Below are 5,907 nucleotides of genomic sequence, written 5' to 3'. Positions count from 1 at the left end.
TTGTAACGGTGCAATTAAATTCGAACTGCTCTGATACTGAAATGTTTTCAATAGACTGAGCCTAATGTATTTCAAACACAATATAATTTTCGGTAAAAGGCTAAAGAAATGTTTTGATCTTCCAGCGTCTGTTGTGTCACAGTTTGTTAGGTCTTTATATATGCAGCCTAAAACGTGACAACAATTATACCAGATCTACAAACAAATGCAATAACTATTTAGCTGTAGATTAAAAATGTGCAATGGAGAGACTCACCCAGTGATCTGGGCACATGGCTACCATTCCCAGGAGATCTCTTGAGAAATCTATTTCCTCACTGAACTACTCTGACAAATGAACTCTTATGATATTCACACCATGCTTACTTGACACCTAATCACAAATGTTGTGATCATGCCCAGAATTACACGTTGCTTTGACAGCGGTGGACAGATCCTTCAGACATCATGGCAAGGCACATCCATACGTCTGTCGATCTGGCTGAGCTTCTGAGTGTTGCTTTGCCTGCCACTCACCTCCGACTGAAAGCCGGCTTGAGGAGGTGTGTTTAGACACATGCTGTGAAGAGTGTCACCCACGTTCCCTCGTGCCTGTTCCACTCTATGTGCAGGAGCCTTGGAGTGATGCATTGATCCGGCCCTGAGCCCTTTCCAGTGAGCTCCCTGGCCATTTCCAGTGCAGCCGCCAACCCTGGGGAGAACTCCTGCCTGTGGGTACCCAGTGCCCTCCACTCCGGCTCCCTAACAAACGATCGCCCACCTCACTCCAAGGTAATAATTACCGCACAGGGGGGCCAGGTGTGAGCAGCGGAGCCCGGCTGTTCCGACCAGACCCTGGGCTCCGTCGTCTTTCGCTGCTGAAGCTAATCTTGATTTAATTGAGTCCCAGCACACCTTGCTTTTAGAGAGAGATGTGTGAGCAATGTGGGGGTAATGAATGGGAGAGGGGATGTATGGTGGGGGTACTTGGACTACCCTGTGAAATCGAGTCGACAGCGAGCAGTAAACTCATCTGTACAAGATGGACAGAGAGAGAAGCAGAGAGAGAAAGAAATGAAGTGAGAGAGAATGAGAGAGAAGCAACAAAAGATGGAGAGAAAGAAGCTGTAGAGTGAGACGGCAAGAACGGGTGAGCAAGAGAAGACCATCCAGCAAGGAAGATGCAATCAGGACAGTTATTAATCTCCTGCTCGAGATGTTGGCAGTGGTGGAAAGTGTTGCCCATCAGTGCTGGAATGGCTGGAGGTGTGTGTGTGTGCGGGGCCGCGGCAGCGCTGGAGAGGTGGACTCGGGAGCAGCCGGCTGTCCGACGCCTCCAGCCATCACTCTGAGGACGAGAGGTCAGCAAGAAAACAACCGCTGTGTGGTGGCAGTCCGAGCCGCCGCCATTGTCTCGTGGCCACATATGAGAAAGTTCTCCCCGTGCCTTTTGTCCTTGTGTCAGCAGGCAGGACATTCTAAATTATTTTTCTCAGCTGCCTCCCTGAACTCTTGCTACGGCACGTCAACACACACATCATCCGGACACACAGAAACACGTGCGCGTGCACACACACACACACACACACACACACACACACACACACACACACACACACAGTCTGAATATGACTATGTGTGTGTGTGTGTGTTTGTGTGTGTGTGTGTGAAGGTTTGTGGTGGATGATAAGGACATTACATACACTCACACAAACAGCTCATGTTTAGATGTGAAGTTATTTCTTTTGTCTGCTTTGTAAATATTTAATCTGAAAAGGAAATAAGAAAAAAAGTTGGATAATACACTTTACCACACCTAGGGAAATATCTACAAGTGTATGTACATCTAAAGAGTGAAGTGTACTGTGATTAAAAAATGAGCTGTTTATATTTTACAGAGCTCACCCCTGGTTACTGGTACTTGAGACACATATTTCACATTGCATGTGGAAATGTCATAAGCCTGAAAAGTGAACATTAAACACTGAATGTTTGCTCTTGAGTAGCATCCCAAAGCTGTGATTAAGAACAGCATTTATCTAAATGGATTTCAACTGATTAACCAGTTAAGCAGTAATGATCGGGGCTGTGTACACACTGCAGCAGGCTCTAATTTGATAGGAATGTGTTGCCATGGTTGTACTCTCAACCACCCCCCCCCCCCCCCCCCCCACACACACACACACACACACCCTCGCCACCAGTGAAACTGTCCGTTTCCTCAGGAACAAGGTTAGGGGTTTGCCCAGTCACGTGATGTGCTGTTTTTTAACCTTCTGCCTGCAGACTCTTCTGTCAGTCCCCATCTCTTCATCTGCGCTTGGGCTAGGGGATTTTTTTCTCATGTGGAAAACACATGCTTTGGGGAAGAAAAAAAACAAACAACAAACCAAGCAGCATCTTTTCACAAAGCCCAATGTGTGATTTGCGATGTTTCATTCGTTTGAGTGCGATATCTAATGCTATCAGGATTCCATGAAGAGAAATGAAGCTCTCTGTGTTGTACATTTGGAATGGTTCTCTAACACTCTCTGTCTTTGAAGCATCAATTGTATTTTAATCATGCAACAGGCTGGGATCTGATTTTGTAGTCACAAAGATCAAATATATATTGTTTAATATGTAAAGGATGTGCCATTATAATCCCCACAGGAGTGAGAAAATGGTGTTCTTATGGATCTCCTTTTAGATTTTATGAAGCATGCTTCAGTTGTGCCACGGTGTTGTTAAATCTGCAGAGTATAAAAGCAATGGTATGCATGTATTAGTAGGCTTCAGATAATTGCAACAGTTTCTCTTTTTTCCTCATTTGTTGATTTTTATATTTCTGTATATTCAGAGGAAGAATTTTCACATTACTCATTCCAGAAATAAAATATGAATCTATTGGTCTCCAGGGCAACATCCAGTTTTATATCACTTAGAGTTTGTAGTCAGTAATTGGAAATGCTGTAGCTTCTTTTATCTGAGAGGTAAAACCAGTCATAACATTTTGTGCCCTAAAAAAGCAAGAGCTTCAGCACTGTTACGTTCTGACATATCTGTATAACACAAGAGCCAAGGTCCATTAATAGAAATAAACGCAACACTAACAGTGACAATTTAGATAAAGGAGGCAGCATCCACGTCTGAGTCTGGCTGCAGGACTTAGCGTTAGTCAGAGAAGAGGCTTAAACAAGAAACGAAAGGCATGCGACAAAAGAGGAGGAGAAAGAAGAAAGAGAGAGAGAGTGATAAAAATGAGAGGGGGACAGAGAGAATACAAGACATCGGAGAGAAGAGAGGAGGACACCATAAAAAGGAAGCGATAGCAAAAGAGGGACGTAGAATAAAAGAGAGGTAGCAAGAAAGCAGAGAGAGAGAGAGAGAGAGAGAGAGAGAGAAATGAAAGGTTTGGTTTCACATTGTATGATGATGTGTAGCTGAGTCCCTTTATGGTCTGAGGCTAACATCCTAATGGGGACAAGCTCGAAGTGAATGGAGCCTACCGAGGATAAGCTACTAAATCTTGCAATAAAAGCAATGTGATTTACAGTAAATTCCAGCCAGCTGACAGCGGCAGAGCTGAGGGCATAAACAGGCCTTTCAGCAAGGCTCCTTCCCTCGCCTCTCTCTGCTGAGAACAACAATCGCACAGCCAGGCAGCCTGGCTCACCAGCAATGACTTTGATAAATAACCAGGAAGTCCCACTGTTGGCTTAAAACTAGAAGTTGTTCAGTTGCAATTCTGCATTTGTCCTCCTTTAATGGGTATGGAAGTGGCTTTAGCTGTAATCTGGCATTGATTGATTAGGTCTCACTATAGCTCCCACTCTCTCGTCCGCGCCTCGCTCTGTGGGGTGGGCTCTCGGCCACAGCTGGGCTCCTGGCTGTATTAAGACCCTGCATGCCTTATTTACCTGCAACACAAACACAGTTAATTCCACTTGGGTGGATGGGCACAGCAGCGGAGTCCAATAAAATGAGAAACAAGAAGTGGCATGTTCTTGTTGGTGCTGAAGACATCCAGCGAGGGGATAAGAGAGCACAGATTCATAAAGGTGGCAGAGATCTGGGGAGAGAGAGAGTCCACAGTTTATATCCAGCCCACACACAAACTCAGAGTGGCTATTAAACCTGTCCACGGGCATTGTGTTTCGGTTCAGTGCTACATAATTTTCTGTTCCTCAGCTGAGCTAAAATCAACATTACCTGGATTTGCATGAAACGATACGGCGACAACCTAGAAGAGTGTAAAGTCTCTCTGAAATGTTGCGTTCTCATAGGATGAAGGAGCTGTTTTCCTTTGGATAAGGGTGGATACCTGTTTTTGTTTCAGATTAAGGATATACAATTAACCGCCAAAGAATGGCAAAACCTGGCATATATGGATTCGGTAATCTGTACATTGACAGAGTGCAATGGATGTGAGAATGTGGTTTTGACATTTAATATTTCATTGCCCTTCACATTTACCCTTGGTAAAGATGGGCAAAGGAGTATGAAGAAAATATCTTGCAGTATGGACATTCACTGAAAATTAGTCTCTTAAATCTCACTAAAAACATTTTCCCATACTGAGTCTAGAAATTCATATGAACAATATATATTTAATACACAGTATATTCCTATTCGTAGCTTACCTTCTAAACACACCCACATTTTTAAGAACTCGTGAGGAAGTAACTTTGGCTTCCTGGTTCACTGGTGTGACATACAGCCCTGTATTTGACCAGAGACAAGGAGAATATGCAAATAGCAAACCATCTCAAACCAGGCAATAGTTATAAAAATAGCTTAAAAGATTGAATGCAAGTTTCTGAAGACTCAGTTTCAAACCATCATAAGAGAAAATTCAGTGCTGTTGTTTTGGAGGAAATTGACTGTGATTTGTGTGTGCTGTGTGATTTTTTTCCTTTGATTAATATTGTTTAAAAGAAACAGGGTAGCTGTCACTTCTCTCCTGTAAAATCAAACAGGTATTCAAAATCCGTTTGTAATTGCCATTTTTTGCCCACCCATACCAAGTGTACCAATAATTCTGGAGGACACGAGTTTATTCCATAAGCCATGCATCTGTACCTTTGTGTGACCATAGCTACTATATGTCTTTAAATATATCTTTATATCACTAACTTTGCATTATATGTTTACCTTTACACACAACTGGATAACTCCGCAAACTGCAAAGAATCATTGTTAAGTAGAAGGAAAAGCAGACAAGGAGTTGTTTGATGTATACACACTTGCATCATGAACCTTATAACCCCATCAAGAATCCTTTAAGAACTTTTACTTCTGAGCGTAGCCGTTGTACCTCAAAGGCCCTTTACCTTCATTGTTAAATTGTCCATACTGAATGGGCCATATTTCGCATGCTCACAGAAACCTGCCTGAGCCTTTATTAACACCCCCCCCAACACACACACACACACACACACACACACTCACACTCACACTCACACTCTTCTGTAACTCTGGCATCTTACATTCTGATAACTATTGAATTTAACCAGCACAAAGCAGTGACCATGAAGAGAACAAGCACCGTGGACGATGTTGGTCATAATGAAATAGCAATGTTTATTTTGAATGAGGCTCAGGAGGTTGGAAATGCAATTTAGAGCGAAAGCTGGATATTGATTGTGTTTTACCAGCAGATCCATTTTAATTAAATATTAAATAAGAATGTGAGGACAAGGGAGCTACAAGTTGCTTTCAGTTGATCATCAAGCATCTTCTTAGAAATCATAATTAGTGTGGACAGGCTATTCTTTAATCAAGTATTTAAATCAGGCCTGGGTTGAAATGCAATTCATTTGACATGCAAAGAATACCCTAGTTATTTTTAACAGGAGGTCTGGCCATGAAATTCATGTATGAATTTTAATGGAGACACTTAAATGGTAATTATTCTACTCCGGCTCAAACGCAGGTAACAAATGAAAT

The sequence above is a fragment of the Brachyhypopomus gauderio genome, chromosome 4 (assembly GCF_052324685.1).
Source record: "Brachyhypopomus gauderio isolate BG-103 chromosome 4, BGAUD_0.2, whole genome shotgun sequence".
Lineage (NCBI taxonomy): Eukaryota > Metazoa > Chordata > Actinopteri > Gymnotiformes > Hypopomidae > Brachyhypopomus > Brachyhypopomus gauderio.
This window is presented reverse-complemented; position numbering follows the sequence as displayed.